The sequence below is a fragment of the Piliocolobus tephrosceles genome, chromosome 5 (genome assembly GCF_002776525.5).
Source record: "Piliocolobus tephrosceles isolate RC106 chromosome 5, ASM277652v3, whole genome shotgun sequence".
NCBI lineage: Eukaryota > Metazoa > Chordata > Mammalia > Primates > Cercopithecidae > Piliocolobus > Piliocolobus tephrosceles.
In genome coordinates, this window is record NC_045438.1 from 114,143,592 (window position 1) to 114,161,030 (window position 17,439).

At 41.2% G+C, this 17,439-nt stretch overlaps 1 protein-coding gene across 1 annotated transcript in view; it reads right to left on the bottom strand.

The window, feature by feature from the left end:
• FAM83B (family with sequence similarity 83 member B) overlaps window positions 1-16,959 on the bottom strand; it is a 102,760-nt gene extending 85,801 nt beyond the window's left edge. The window contains exon 1 of the mRNA XM_023222995.2: window positions 16,898-16,959. The gene's annotated coding sequence lies outside the window, so the exon portion shown is untranslated. The remainder of the gene's footprint in view (window positions 1-16,897) is intronic.
• Between the last annotated feature and the right edge of the window lie 480 nt (window positions 16,960-17,439).

The window sequence follows — 17,439 nt, forward strand, 5'->3', positions numbered from 1 at the left end:
GGGCTAAATGAGATGAAGGCCCTCAAGTGTACATCTGCCATAAAAACTGCTAAAAACTGTTAGGTAATAATCTGAGATGGAGTTTTATTTAATAGTAAAGGTGCATAAAAATAGAATTGGTACCTCTATTTTGTTTTTTTTTTTATTGTTGTTGTGTTGTTTTTAACTGAAACCCCTCTTTATGCACATAATTAAGCAGAGGACACATTTTTGGAGAGAGTCCTACAGGATAACCAGTTGGATTTCTGAGACATTCTTCACATCAGAATTCCAAAATAGTATTTGTTTTGCCTGCTCAAAAGATCTGTGAGGTTCACAAGCTTGCTCAGCAGTGAGGTGTGTTGTGGTTTCCTACACCAGAGTGACAAGAACTTGCCTCCTACTCTTCTTCCCAGTTTCTCCAGAATCAGCCTTCGAACTTCAGCTTTATTTATTTTTTGCACTAATAAAAAGTATTTAATTAATGAAAACAAGATGGCAGGTGGGTTTTTTTGTTTGTTTTTTTCACGGGGTTTTTTCCTTTTTTTTTTTTTTTTTTTTTTTTGAGATGGAGTCTTACTCTGTCACCCAGACTGGAGTGCAATGGCGCGATTTCAGCTCACTGCAACCTCCACCTCCCAGGTTCAAGAGATTCTCCTACCTCAGCCTCCCGAGTAGCTGGGACTACAGGTGTGTGCGGCCACGCCCGGCTAATTTTTTTTTTTTTGTATTTCAGTAGAGATGGGGTTTCACCATGCTGCCCAGGCCAGTCTTAAACTTTTGAGCTCAGGAAATCTGCCTGCCTCAGCCTCCCAAAGTCCTAGGATTACAAGCCTGAGGTTCCGTGCCCGGCCAATGACAGGTTTTTAAAAAAGAAGAGGAAACACTTGCTGATCCGCTAGCCTCTCATTTTACGGAAGCAGCAGCAAATGTCCACCACGGACCACATACTGAAAGTCACATCCTGGGAAAGAACTCAGGTCTGTTAACTGCCACCTAGTGTCCTTCCCACAGTCCTAGCTTCCTCAGCAAGGGTTACTTCCCTCACTGTTTTTAGGGTGTGCCTTGGATCACTCCAACTATACCCTGATGCTGCTCAAAGGCTGGACTACATCTTCTCCTTTTGTTCCCCTCCTCCTGTGACCCAGCCCAGACCGGTCATATAATCTGAATAGACCTATAGCCTCTCAAAACCTGTGGCCTTCTGTGGCAAGCCAGGCTCCCATTAGCCACCAGAAGAGTCAGTTTCTACTAACCCTCTATTATAACTCTGATGGGTGTATAAGTTAAACATTAAAGAACTGGAGAAACTGGAGTACAAGGGCTGGAATATGAAAACAAACCCATTATGACCCTACCTGGGTTTTCTTAGACCCTAATGTCTGATTGAATAATAAAGGCATTCTTACACTACCTTGTACCAGGGCCCACTTAAGAAACTTTCCAAGACTCTAGAGAAAACTTCCCAGACTACAGTTAAAGAGTAGATATAGATTGAATGAAACACTCCAGCTTGTAGGTACACTCCCACAGTAGGCATGGAGCTTAAAATGTACTTAAGCACGAGAAAAAAACTTGTAACTTAGAGTTGGTCTGGTGAGTTACTCAGGCCTTTTCCCTATAACCGGTTGCAGAAATAAACTCCCTTCTTTCCCAGTCCGTCTGCATCTCATTACTGAACAGTGAGAACAAGCAGCCGGACCTTTCTGTCTGGAAACACTCCAACTAGATTTGGGGTCATTTTACCTGGGATTCATTGCTTCTTCCGTCATTTTTTAAACTGAAATGACATTTAGGGCCAGAAAGAACCCAAGAGACCACATCAGGGACTGTTCCTCTCATTTTATGAGACCACTTCTTTTTTGTTTGTTTGTTTTGGAGGTAGGGTCTCCCTGTGTCAGCAGTGGCACCATCTTGGCTCACTGCAACCTCCACCTCCCAGGCTCAAGTGATCCTCCCACCTCAACTTCCTGAGTAGCTGGGACCACAGGCATGCCGCACCACTCCTGGCTAATTTTTTTGTATTGTCGGTAGAGCCAGGGTTTTGTCATGTTGGCCAGGCTGGTCTCAAACTCCTGTACTCAAGTAATCCACTCATCTTGGCCTCCCAAAGTGCTGGGATTACAGGTATGAGCAACTGTGCCTAGCCTAGGCCACTTCTGTACTGGGACATTTTGATGCAGTATAAAGAATGAAATACTAAACTCTCATCTTAAGAAAGATTTGCTCAAATTCATCTCAAATTAATAATGAAATACTGCCTTAATAACTAAAGGTAACAGAGTGAGAGCTGATTAAAGTACAAACTAGAGACTACTAAAAAATAAATTTGAAAAAAAACACAATACCCATGGCCTGGTATGGTGCCTCACACCTGTAATCCCAGCACTTTGGGAGGCCAAGGCAAGCAGATCATCTGAGGTCATGAGTTCGAGACCATAACATGAACAACCACAATACCCTCAAGTCCTGGAGAGGGTCAGGGATAAGCAGAGCAATGAGTCAAGGCTCAGGGAAGTCTGTGGTTAACATGCCATGAACATGTACAGAACAGAGTTTTATATTTTGATGAAACACTTTCCTTACGCAGCTTTATAGTTTTAGATTTTAAATGGTAGGTCTTTGAATCATCTAAAATTAATTTTTGTATATGGTGTGTGATACGATTATGTACATATATTTATACACACACACACACACAATACAGTTGTTACAGGGCTATTTACTGAAAAGACATTCTATTTCCCATTGAATTGATTCATGCCTTGGTTGAATGTGACATAACTATATAAGGAGGGTCTATTGCTGGGTTCTTTCTTCTGTTCCATGGATCTCTTTGTTGATACATACGTCAGTATCACACAGTCTTGGTTACTACAGCTTACCAGTTAGTCTTAGAGTTACTCAATGTAAGTTCTCCACTTTGTAATTCTCTTACAAGATTGTTTAGGATATTCTAGTCCCTTTGCATTTCCATGTATGTTTTAGAAACAACTTGACAATTTTTTTAATGGTATACAACAAAGGATACAACTTCAGGAAGAACCAAATGTACAGGGCAAGGTATAAGAGTATAGAGGGAGTGGAGAGCTTTCATGCCTTCTCTAAGCACATCCCCCTCTCAGCAAGTCAATGTGTTTACCAACCCACAATCTCCAGCTTGGTTTTTTTTTCTAAGTTAACTAAGCAACATTATCAACATCACTCTTCAAATGCAAAAACAAAACAAGAATGTTAAAAGCTGCCTCCAGTGGTTTTAATAGCATGCAGAAAAGCTTGTTACAATGTTATGTAGCTAACAAGCAGGCTACAAAACTATGTAAGAGCAAAATTGTAATTGGAGAAAATATACCCAAAAACAAAAGGAAAACACACACACACACGCACAGATACATATAATGAGGGTGGTTTTCTTCGAGTAGTGGTTCTACAGGTGGTTTTCTGAAGCTTCTTTTCACTTTTCTGTATTTAACATTTGTTAACTCATTATATATACAATATAATGTTAAATCATTAATAATACAATACAATGAATATGTATTATTTTGCAATGGGGAAAGATTTTTTTAAAAGAAGTACCTCAACAGTTATTTTTGAGTTTACAATAACCACTTCTTTTCTCATTCACAGATTGTTGGCTGTAATTGGTGATTCAAACCCTGCATATCTAAGTTTAATAATTCTTACAGAGCAACACATGAACAAGTACAGAATATCCAAACTAAAGTCATATGGGTACAGACTCATAAAGGAAAAAAATTAAAATAACTAGATGTACTTAATTAGGGCTTAGTAAGTAGCTCACTGACACACTGTCATGCCTAACTCTCGGGAGCTAGTACAACAGTCAGTGAAAGGAGCTCCCACAGTAATCCCCAATACATGTTATCCCTTCTCATGCATTATTTAAATGCATCATACTCTACCCTCTCCACTAGACTGTGAGCTCTATGACAGCAGAGATTATGTCTGTTTAGCACAATTCTAAATGCTCAGTAAGTACATAATTGTTAAATAAGCTCATGATATACTGCCTTAATAACTGAAGGCAACAGAGTGAGAGTTGACTAAAGTATAAACTAGAGACTGCTAAAAAATAAATTTAAAAAAATCATAATACTTATGGCCGGGCGCAGTGGCTCAGGCCGGTAATTCCAGCACTTTGCGAGGCCGAGGCGGGCGGATCACGAGGTGAGTTGGACTCCAGCCTGGGCAACACCGCGAAACTCAGTCTCTATTACAAATACAAAAATTAGCCGGGCGTGGTGGCGGGTGCCTGTAATCCCAACTACTCAGGAGACTGTGGCAGGGAGAATGGCTTGAACCTGGGAGGCAGAGGTTGCAGTGAGCTGAGATCACGCTACTGCTCCAGCCTGGGTGACAGAGTGAGACTGCGTCTCGGTTGGGGGGAGGGGCGGTGGGGCGTGGAGGGCGGTGGGGGGGAAGGGGGCGGTGAGGGGGAGGAATTTTAATACTCATACAGAAATTGTTAATATTTGAACACACATTTGCTTATGTTAAATCGAGGTTAGGTTTTTGGTAATATAAAATATTACCCATTTATAAAGGGCTTCAGAAAGAATAACCAGAAATGCATTGAGTACTGTAAAGGTGATTAGGTAAATGGATAGATCTATATCAAAAACATAAATATTAATTGCAAATGATAACTTTGTCAGAAGAAAAAAGGTGGTATCAAGTGTCTTTGGGGATTCTCCATAAAATTTGCATTTTTCATTGTTTTATTATGTTAAAGTCATTCAGCAAACAGTTTCTGGGCATTTTCATTAATCATAACAAGATAAATTACCAAGACTTGTGTTTTCTACACAAGTAGTGATACAAATTAACTATAAAGCATGACTCATTTTTTCTGGTGTTTCTGATATCAGTTATTATATAAACTTATTTCAATAGCAAGAAAAGATAAATTGGGTGTTTAAATAAATTATGGTTATGTATGTTTCGTATATCAATAAGGTGAAATTGAAGTAACTATATATTTCAGAGCAGTACCTGGGAAGCTGAAGTCTATATTTTACAACTTGATATAACACAATAGTGTAAGGCTTAAGGTCATCCAGTAAGTCATCCAAATATGAATCTAGATTCTTTTTTCAAGAAGAATGCATCCCTCACTCTACTCTAAAGGTAGGCAAAACTTACAACAGGATGAGGACCTCCTTTTCTTGAAAATGTCGGATAGGTGGGGGAAATGACTTTTCTTTTCTTTTCTTTTTTTTTTTTTTTGAGATGGAGTCTCGCTCTGCCGCCCAGGCTGGAGTGCAGTGGCGCAACCTCGGCTCACTGCAAGCTCCGCCTCCCGGGTTCATGCCATTCTCCTGCCTCAGCCTCCCAAGCAGCTGGGAATACAGGCACTCGCCACCATGCCCAGCTAAGTTTTTTGTATTTTTAGTAGAGCCCGGGTTTCACCCTGTTAGCCAGGATGGTCTTGATCTCCTGGCCTCGTGATCTGCCCGCTTCGGACTCCCAAAGCGCTGGGATTACAGGCGTGAACCACTGCGCCTGGCCGGAAATGACTTTTCAATACTGACTACTGTTAGTGCCAATGGTATCTGAAAATCATTGCTGAGATATGCAGAAGACTAAGAATTTTCCTCAAGTGTCATCAAAGCTATTGATTTCCTGTTATCAGGGTTTGGACTTGGGAGTTGCCATCTCTCTTAGCTCTTCTCTCATTACTCTCCCAGAAAAATCCCATTCAGCCTTATATCCATGAATGACTTGCAAACCTCCAGACTTCACTGCTCCCTTCTCCTCTAGACTCACATATCCAGTTGGTTTACGGACATCTTCCCTGGATATGCAACAGGTTTTCTTTCTTTACACCTAACATCCTGAGTTAATTTCCGATTTAGGATCTTTGCACCAGCTGTTCCATCTGCCTGGAATGCTTCTTTTTTTTCATTTCTATCTTACCCATATGCCACCTTCTCTGAGAGGTCTTCCAGACTACCCATTGTAGAAAGAACCCACCCTCTCTGCCATACTTAATCATTTTACCCTGCTTTAACTTATAACACTTATTATGTGAAATAAAATATTTATTTATTTATGTGCTATTTCCTGTACCCCCTTCAGTAAAATAACAGCTGCTTAAAGGCCACTGAGTCAGTATATTCTAATTTACCAGTGGCCCCATCATGTTGGTTATTCCATATTTTGGGTATCATCACTGTCTTGGATAAGACCTATTCTCTTACAAGTAAATTCAGTTCTGCCCTCACGGTATAATTATAAAGGAGAAATAACTAGAGATCTATTGACCTACCCCTTACTTATTCACCTTGATGTTCCTCCTCCTCCTCTTCCTCCTCCTCACTTCAGAACACTCACACATAATCCCCTGAACACCACGGGAAGTAGGGTTCAGTCTCTTTCAACCTCAGTTTCAGAAATGTAGTATAATTTATAACAAAGACATATTTAGACAAAAACACCACAGGCAACAAGAGCCCCATGGAGTGAAATGCTGAATGTGTCATGTACCCTCCTGCCCCACCTCTAAGTCTAAAAGGCAATAAAGTCACTCTTGGTACATGCTGACATTTGCAGAGTAAATGCTGTAGGAAAACTAATAAATGTATGTTCCAATATGAACTCTTAAAATGGCTTCCCAAATACATTTAACAAGGGTAGTGTGCCTCAACTAGAAAATAGTGAGGAAGTCTATAAATAAAATGTCTTAAGAAAATATATTTTGTTATGTTAGGAACAGCTTTTCACAAAAAGTGAAATTGTTACATACATTTAGTAGCAGGGAAGCAGTCTCAGACTGTTATAAAGTAGACGCTTTAAAACAGAAATAATTTTGTGCCAATTGTGTAAGTGGACACAAATTTATTTAGTTTGAATGCCAAATAATATTAAATATTAATAATATATCTAGCCTGGAAAGATTTTAGTTTTCACGTGGTTAAAGAGCCATATAAATAATCAGAATATCTAAAATAATCCCAATGCCTACCAATTCTTTTATTGGTATTAGTCATTTCCCTTAGGATTCACTTTTAATCAAGCCTGGCTAGACAGCTGTATCACAACTGAAAAAAGTGCTTTTCTCTTTGTTACCCCAGAAACTGCCAACAAACCTGATTAGAAAACCAGCCCACTCTAGTTCAACTTTTTATTCTTTTTGAAATAACCTTTTTCGTTGGCTTCTTCCCTTGTTTATAGAGAATTTGCACAGAGGGAAGTTAACAAATAAGAAATAAAGAAATATAGCTTTTAAATGTGTAAAATGCTGCTGGATTTACATAGACAGATTTCTAGGACTTGTGGCTTCCCTACAAACAGTAACCTGGTTTCTCAGCTCTCTCTCTCTACAATTGTGCTCAATTCTTCTGACAGCGGCACTAACTTGGAAGACTGCAGTTCTGAGACAAAGCTGATGTTTATAGAACTCTGCTAGTCACAGTTGCTTAAACCACACCTGAACCAGAAAATGCACCTGGCAGCTTATTTCACTTTCATCTGTCCTTAAGGCCTATGTCAGCATAACAGTGAGGGAGGAGACGACTTGGCCACATAGTATTGCAGTTATCACTGGTTTACTTATCACTTTGCACAGTTTACCTGTGGGTGTGGATATGTGAGTCTATGAGTAAATCTTGCTTTTTCCACTCTTTTGCAGCTCAAAGTTCTAATTGATTTCAAAGACAGGGTTCCTCGCTTAGTCTCTCAATTAAGCTTTCCCCAAAGAGCTGTGGGCTATTATTTAGAAATTGCTACAACACTATATATCTTAAGTGAAAAGACCTTGGCACCCTTTCCATGGAATCATCATTGATTATGTTATCTAAACCTTTCTTCTCTTTGTTTCAGTTTTAAACATCCTCTATACAAATCAAAAATATTTCTCATATATACACAAAATAAACTGAATTATTTGGGAGACAATGGAATTTCTACATTGTTACATTAAAATCAAAGATGATTCGTTTCTTTAACTCAAGTAATTAATGATTTTATCAAATCATTTTCTCTGGGTGTGATACATCCACACACACACTTAGGATTTCAAGGGCTCCTGCCCCCACTTTTTGGTGAATCGTATTTTGGATCCACTTGAAATTTCTGTGGAATCACATTTTGGATCTAATGACCTTGGAGAGATTTAACGCTCTTCTTTTCCTGTAAATGACTTATTCCAATTCTTCCACATACAAGATTGAACATGCTAAATGGGAGTGAAGCCACTCCATAAACAAAATGTAGAATTTCAAAAAGTTTGAAGACCTTATGTTAATAACAGAGCTATGAGTATGGCTTTGAGTATGAACCAAAAGTGACAGATTTCTCAGATAATATATTGAGATATCAGTGGACATGAATTGGCCTAGTATCATACAAATAAGTGCTTCTGCAATAAAGCATTTTCTATATTTCTTTCAATGTATATGGACTGATGTTTTTACCTGACATTAACAGACACAGAAATTGTAGCCATATGCTGTAATTTTCAATTATACGTATAAGTGATCTCCTACTTAGTTCTTTCGACATTTGAAAATCCTGAACTTTTCTGCATGAGAGATTGACACACAAAACAACTTTACTAATTCCAGTGTTTAATCTATCATTACTAAGTATTTCATTTTACCGTACATGGGGCTGCCAGCATGTCAATATGCAGTTTCAATAATATCATTGTATTTCTTTTTACCATGTATTTGCACACTTATTTGAATATTTTATTGCAATTTGAACTTATAATAAATTTTGAAAACTGGAAAAATGAAAATTCTGAAGTTAGTGGCAGGATGTTTATAATTTGAATTAAAGCAAAGATGAACTTCACTGTACATGCCAAAAGAAGTGATTCTTTGGTCCTGATCAGATGACCACCGCACATATGTTCCAATGTGAAGAAAAGGAACAATTTTTTAGAAGTATAAAATATTAGAAACATATAATTGAATATTGTGCTTACAATGTTTAAAGAGTAATTGTCAATTTTATTTATATTTTAGCTACTAGAAAATAAAATTTGCCTTGTATTAGAAAATAAAATTTGACTTTCATACCTAGACATACGTTGAAGATAATACAGGTTGGGTTCCAGACACCACAATGAAGTGAGTATTGCAATAAAATGAGTTACACACATTTTTTTGGTTTCCCAGTGCATATATAAGTTATCTTTACATTATATTGTGGCCTATTAAGTGTGCAATAGCATTATGTCTAAAACACTAATGAACAACCTTAGTCAAAAGATACTTATCGCCAAAAAAATGCTAACTATCATCTGAGCCTTCAGCAAGTTGTAATCTTTTTGCCAGTGAAGGGGCTTGTCTTGATGTTGATGGCTGCTGACTGATCAGGGTGGTGGTTGCTGAAGGGTGGGGTGGTTATAGCAATTTCTTAAAATAAGACAATAATGAAGTTTGTCAGAAAGATTGTCTCTTCCTTGCACAAACGATTTCTCTGTAGCATGCAATGTTGTTTAACAGCATTTTACATATGGTAAAACTTCTTTCAAAACTAGAGTCAATCTTCTCAAGCCCTGCTGCTGCTTTACCAACTAAGTTTTTATAATATTCTAAATCCTTTGTTGTCATTTTAACAATGTTCACAGCTCCTTCACCGAGGGCAGATTCCATCTCAAGAATCCACTTTCTTTGTTCATCTATGAGAAACAATGCCACATCCATTAAAGTGTTGTCATGACACTGAAGAAACTAAGCCACACCATCAGCCTCGTCTTCTAATTCTATTAATAGTTCCCTTGCTATTTCCACCATATCTGCAATTACGTCCTCCACAAAAGTCTTGAACCTTTCCAAGACATCCACAGAGTTAGAAGCAACTTCTTTCAAACTGCTGTTAATGTTGATATTTTGACCTCCTCCCATGGATCATAAATGTTCTTAACAGCATGCAGAATTGGGAATTCTTTCCAGATTTTCTATTTATTTTGCTCAGATTCATTAGAGGAATCACTTATCTGTGGCAGCTACAGCCTTATGAAATGTCTTTTTAAATAATAAAACTTAAAAGTCAAAGTCACTTCTTGATCCATGTGCTACAGAACAAATGTTGTGTTAGAAGGCATGAAAACAACATTAATCTCCATCAGATCTCTTAGGTGACCAGGTGCACTGTCTATAAGCGTAATATTTTGAAAGGAATCCTTTGTTTCTGAGTAGGTCTCAACAGTAGGCTTAAAAAGTCAGTAGATCTTGCTGTAAACAGATGTGCTCTCATCTGAGCTTTGTTGTTCCATTTATAGAACACAGGCAGACTAGATTTAGAATAATTTTTACAGACCTTAGGCATTCTGGGATGGTAAACGAGCACTGGCTTCAACTTAAAAGTCACCAGCTGCATTAACACCTAAAAAGACAGTCAGTCTATCCTTTGAAATCAGGCATTCTCTAGCTCTGAAATACCAGATGACATCTTCCACTAGAAGGCTGTTTCACCTACATTAAAAATGTGTTGTTTAGTGTCACCTTGTTCATCAATTATCTTAGCTAGATTTTCTGGATAACTTGCTTCAGCTTCTCCATCAGCACTTGCTGCTTCACTTTGCACATTTACATTTTGGAGACAGCTTCTTTCCTTAAACCTCAGGAACCAACCTCTGCTAGTTTCATACCTTTCTCCTGCAGCTTCCTCATCTCTCTCAGCCTTCATAGAATTGAAGAGAGTTAAGGTCTTGCTCTGGATTAGAATTTGACTGAGAATGTTGTGGCTGGATTGATCTATCCAGAGGTGTCTAATCTTTTGGCTTCCCTGGGCCATATTGAAAGAAGCATTGTCTTGGGCTACCCATAAAATACACTAACAACAATAGCCAATGAGCTAAAAATAAAACAAAACAAAAAATTGCAATAAAAATCACATAATCTTTTAAGAAAGTTTACATTCAAAACCGTCCTAGGCTGCATACGGCCTGCAGGCCACAGATTGAACAGCCTTGAACTCTAGACCAATAAGACTTTCTCCCTATCAGCAATAATGCTATCTTACTCACTCATCATGTGTGTGTTTACTGCAGTAGCACTTTTAATTTCCTTCAACAACTTTTCCTTTGCTTTCACAATTTGGATAATCATCTAGTACAAGAGGTCTAACTTTTACCCTATCTCAGCTTTCAACATGACTTCCTCACTGGGCTTAATCATTTCTAGCTTTTGATTTAAAATGAGGGCATGCAACTCTTCCATTCCCTTGAACATTTAAAGGCTCTGGTAGAGTTATTAAGTGGTCTAATTTCAATATTGTGCCCACGGAGAGGGAAAGACACAGGGGAATGGCCGGTTGGTAGAGCAGTCAGAACACACACAACATTTATAGACTAAGTTCACTGTCATATGTGCACATATTTGTAACACCCCCAGAAAATTACAAGAGTAGCATCAGAGATCAATGATCACCAAAAAAGATATTATAAAAATGAAAAAATTTGAAATACTGTGAGAATTACCCAAATGTGACACAGAGACACAAAGTGAGCATGTGCTATTGGAAAAATGGCACTGACAGACTTGCTTGAGGCAGTGTTGCCAGAAATCATCAATTAGTAAAAATACAATTGCGCAAAGTCCAATAAAGCAAAGCGCAATAAAACGAGATATGCTAATTTTAATTGTACAGGTTTTTAGAATACCAAAGTAGAGAATTGTGCTGATAAAGATGACAGACAGAAATAAAGAACAGTAAATAGGCCAGGCATGGTGGTTCACGCCTGTAATCCCAGCACTTTGGAAGGCTGAGGCGGGTGGATCACAAGGTCAGGAGTTTGAGACCAGCCAGGCCAACATAGTGAAACCCTATCTCTACTAAAAATACAAAAATTAGCTAAGCATGATAGCACGTGCCTGTAGTCCCAGCTACTTGGGAGGTTGAGGCAGGATAATCGCTTGAACCCGGGAGGTGGAGGTTGTGGTGGGCCAAGATTGCACCACTGCACTCCAGCCTGGGTAACAGAGCGAGACTCCATCTCAAAAAAACAAAACAAAATGTAAATAAATCAGTAGTTCAACAGACGGTGAAATGGACAATTAAATAGAAGTATGAAATGGGAGATAAGAAAGATGAACAGGTAAAAAAGTAAATCAGAAGGAATGAGAAGGGATAGACAAAAAGAGAAGGGAGGTGAAGAGAAAAACATAATGGGAAGGAAGAGAAGAGAAGCATAAAAGAAAAAGAAGGAAGAGAAGGGACAAAAGGAAGGTAGAAAGGATGAGATGTGACAAAAAAGATGAAAAGGCCAATAAAGATGAAAATGGAAAGGAAGAGTTGAAACTAAAAAAAAGAACCACGGGGGAACACTGTAAACAGTTACTTACTCTAAAAACATCTTAGCTATATTGCACTCATCTTTAACAAATAACTCAGAAGTTATATTTGAAAAAATACAGCACTTTTTTTTTTAATTTTTTTTGAGTCGTTGTCTCATTCTGTCGCCCAGGCTGAAGTGCAGTGGTGTGACCTCGGCTCACTGCAAGCTCTGCCTCCCAGGTTCAAGCAATACTCTGCCTCAGCCTCCCAAGTAGCTGGGACTGCAGGCGCCTGCCACCACGCCTGGCTAATTTTTGTATTTTTAGTAGAGACGCTGTTTCACCATCTTGGCCAGGCTGGTCTTGAACTCCTGACCTTGTGATCCACCCGCCTCGGCCTCCCAAAGTGCTTAGATTACAGGTATGAGCCACCACATCTGGCCATTAAAATATAGTACTTTTAAAACATCTGTTGAGACCAGGCATGGTGGTTCACGCCTGTAATCCCAGCACTTTGGGAGGCCGAGGCAGGCAGATCACAAGGTCAGGAGATCGAGACCATCCTGGCTAACACGGTGAAACCTCGTCTCTACTAAAAATAAAAAAAAAAATTAGCCAGGTGTGGTGGCGGGCCCTTGTAGTCCCAGCTACTTGGGTGGCTGAGGCAGGAAAATGGCGTGAACCTGGGAGGCAGAGCTTGCAGTGAGCGGAGATAGCGCCACTGCACCCCAACCTGGGTAATAGAGCCAGACACTGTCTCAGGAATAATAATTAAAAAAAAGATCTGCTGAATGAGTCTTATAAGACTAGGTTATTTGGAGGAACATGCTGTTAAGAATTAAAGCCATAATTGCTAGTGTGTATATATAAATGACAGCCCAAACATCTCATGTTGATTGATTCTATTACCACCATTGAGATGGAAGATGTCACTCTTTAGTGCTTTGAAAACTGCCTTTTATTCCCCAAGTAGTAATGTTTATGTAATCAAAGAAGGAACCTGATGTTAAATAAAGAACGAAAACCCTTTGAAATGAAAATTTGGCCAAAGTAGTGGAAATAATAAGCTTCACAGTGATATTGTGAGGAAACCTTAGTTAACATTATTTTATGATACTCTCAATAAGTGATCACAGAGAAATTCAGAGCACTGTGGGTGGGACACAGGAGTGGCTACATAGTCTAAACCTTTCACAATACCAGTGAAAAACCTGCAAGCCTAAAGAATGCTAATACTTTGTCAAAAAACATGACAATCCCAGGGCCGCTAATGTTCAATTTCACAAATGATTAATGAACACGAACAACGTCTGCTGTGATGTTCAGAGAAGAGGAAGGAACTACAAAAATCAGTGGACTTGATCCATTTATTTATTTGTGTACTTGTAATCATCATTAGGTCCCTAAACTGCAAGCTTCCTAAGATCCAGGAATATATTTTCACTTTCCTACCCCTGGAGAGGAACATACTGCTTGGCAGATAATGGTCAATAAATATGTTTAATCAAAGGGATAGTGTAAAAGAGCACAAAGTTAGAGCCATTAGATAATCATCATCACTGCATAACTTCTCTATAAACTCTTTAACATAGGCCCCTGCCAGTTACCTGGAGATTACACCTGACCCTATGTCAGTATGCAAGAGAGGCTGACTATGACTGCTTTAAGCTCCCCACGGACCAGTAATCTACAAATTATTTAAGACACAGCTCAAAAGATAAATGTCATGTGCCCTTAGGGGACATCTCACCCCCACTCCTAAGGACAATGTAAAAATAAAACAAAAGACAAACTGGGTAGTAATTAGATGTCCTGAGAGGAAAAGATTCCTACCATTCATGATCATGTGATTCCAGGACTTTCCAACATAGACAGCAAGCCCAGTGAATGTCCCTCATATTTGGATCATCTCTCCACCCAGGCTCACCTTCCTTACAGCATCACAGCCCCTGAAAACATCCTTTGCCCCCTCCATTCCCCACCCCTACCTTCTGTACATGTTAGCCCCCTGCCTCCTTAGTGCACTCTCCTCCCTAGCATACAGCCCACTTGCCCCCCACTCCACGTCACCTCCATGTGTATCCTTTCCACTGGAGCCTACCATTTCCCCCAGCTCCTGTCTTCCCACAGCACTCCGCCTCCCAATCCCCTTGGGAAGCCTGCTCTACCCTTAGGGGCCAGGATAATTCTAGATAGATAGTGCCCATGCCCATTGGCACACCTCAGTGGGAAGGAAGCTCCCACTGAAGGCTCTAACACATTTTCTCAGAGAAATGTTGTTGGCTTTAATTCTTGATGGAGTTTAAGTGCTAGTTGTATAAATTTTTTTTCTACGGCATCCTTAAAGCTGGGCTGTGAATAACTGTCATTTAGAACTCTGTTTCCACAGGGGAGTGGAGGTATTCTGATGTTCAAATGATAAATTCAACAACAAAATTCTAAAATACATCCCATTTCCAGGTCAGAAATTAAAGGAACAAAAGCACATTTCAAAATGAACAAAACATTGTGTTTAAAAAGCTGAATTGTGAAACATCCATGGGACAGTCACATTTTGCAACTTATAAAGGGACAGATGTGCAAACTTACCTAACTAGCTAAACAAGGATAACTTGAAATTTTACCAATAATTAATTAAACTAAGCTAAGTGGCCTCTTTTCAAAAGGTCTCATCCAACCAGATTTATGTATTGGAAGAGTCCTGCTTTGATGGGATCACAGTTTTTACCCCAAGATTCTGGACACTTAAAAGTATAATAACATTACATTTTGGCAACTCAGTATTGTATAATATAATTAAATGGGAAACAAGTAGGTGAGTTGCTGCAAGGTGAGTCATGGTCAAGAAAATACTCAGTGAATGAACCTCCACCTTAAACTATAAAGAACGGTGGACGCTAAAGGGAATAAAATAGAAAGATTAATAAAATTAATTACTTCATCCCAAAAAAGTTTAGCCAGTTAGCGTCATAAACTCAAGGGCATAAACGTAAAAGACATCACTGAGTCAGCAAGGAGGTGTGGTTTGTCTGCATCTATAGTCTCTTTCAGCAACTGTTCAATTGGTAATGCTTCCCACAATAAATTCTCAGCATCTGCGGTCTAGAGCCTGCCAGCTTTAAAGGCTGGATCCACCCAGCCCCTTAGGCAGGCTCTAGAGGGTGTAGCCAGCACCCTAAATAGGTGTATACCGCCCCCCACGTGTGCCTGAGCCCCAAAGGCAAGGGGGTGGAATTTGCAATTGGAAGGTGTGGGGACTTTTCTGGGAACTATAGGAAGACAGAGAGAAACAAATGCAACAAAGACCGGCACTCGCAGCCTTCCATCATTCTGTTTCATATTATTCTCATTCGTCAATGATTTTGAAGCCTCTCACCGCCACCACCAACCCCGCCCCCCCCAAAAAAAACCCCAGCTTTCTCTTCTAAGTGCCTTTCATCACTGTCTCCTTTCCTGATGCTAGTCAGCAATGATTCAGCCTCTGTCATGGATTTCCTCCTCGGGGCTCTTGCACTTGTTAGGATGAGAAAGGGAAAGAAGGGAGGTGCCTGCCAGTAACCTGGCAAGATGTTTGTAAATGGGAATTTGGACATAAGGTGTTGGGCATTAAATTCTAGCCTCAACTGCTTGCCACCCGCACACCTTCTTCTTAAGTGTTCTGGCCGCCTGAGCTCTCATTTCTACTTCTACGTCAGAGAGACCCTATAACCTCACCACTCCAAGCATAGACAACGTGCTAGCTTGTGTTCCCATAAGCTCCCAGCCTCCTCCTATAAAGCACTGTTGTCTCTTGACATACCTATGACCCCTGCAATGAACACAGGCACATTCCCTGCCTCTTCACTCACCTTATACAGGCAAGTCCCCTCACATATCACACAGAATAAGCCAAAAGTCTCCAAGTCCCATTCCAGGAGCAATCTGCTCTAGGCATACTCTCCTCTTCTCGATCACTCACCACGATCTAGAGCAGTAGTTCTCAAACTTTGGTAGGTACAGACTTTCTCCTGGAGAACTGCTAGGGCACACAGACCCAGAATCAGGCCGACCCAAGTTTGAAAAACACAGGTCGCTACCCGTCTGCACTCAGAAACGGGATTCTGTACAATTAAGAGGTTGTGTGAAAAAAAACTGTCTTTTCAAGTGCTGCTCCTCACTCCTCACACTTTTCAAGTGCTGCCCCTCAGCGACCTAAGGCCTCCCACCTTTTCCCGGAACCCTCCACCCCCACGCCCTTCGCTTCCACCCTGGATTTCCTCCCACGAGACTCTTCCCAGCGGTCTCTCCTCCCGCTTCCTCTCCCGGGGTCCTCGGCGCACTCCTACACTGGGAAAGAGGAAACAAATCCAGCGTCCACGAGCGGCGGCGCCCGTCCTTTGGGGACCCAAACCGACTCCGCCTGAGACAACTTTTCAAAGTTCTCAACTCATTCGCACCCACACGACAATGAAAGAAACGTAGAAAAGACTAAAGCAACTGAGCTCTGCACCCTGGGGAATTTCCAATCCCGCGCGCGCTCCCAAGGGGGAGGCCCCTATCCCTCCCGTCCGCCGCGCCGGCCAGGGGCGGATGAAGCCCAGGGCCCCCCCAGCACCCCGAGCACCTCAACCCTGCGCCCGCTGGGGTCCCGCCCGCCGTGGTCCGGGGCAGGGGAGCCCGAGCCCCACTTACGGCCAGGAGCGCCCCAAGCCGCGCGCAACCGCGCCCGCCACACCGCGCCCGCTGCCGAAGGTTTGCCTCCCAGGAAGCAGCGAGCGCCTGGGCGAGGGCGGGGAGGGGAGGGGAGTTACCTGCCCAGCGTCAAGTCGGCGGAGGGAGGCTGATTCCGGCCCGAGCCGCGCCTCCCCGAGACCGAGGTACAGCGCTAGAGGGGGCGGGAGTGGAGACGGGTTACAACAAGTCCCTAGTCGTGGCACGCCAAACCCCAAACAGCCAGAAAGCGCTCGGAACCTGTCTGAACTCAACCACCCAACCCTCTCCCAGCAGAGTATGAAAAAGCCTTTCTTTCCTGCCCGCCTTCGGGGCTACGAGGCAATTACAAGTCCCGACACCCTGCTCCTGGGCTGGGGCGAGGAGTGATCCCGGAGGACAGCGATGCTCACCTGGGAAGAAGGCGGATCTAGGCCGAGCGGGGCAGAGGTCCCGGCCTCGCTTCTCCCTGGGCTGGAGGAGAGGCCTGGGGACCGCGGGGTGAGAGCAAGGGTTGTAG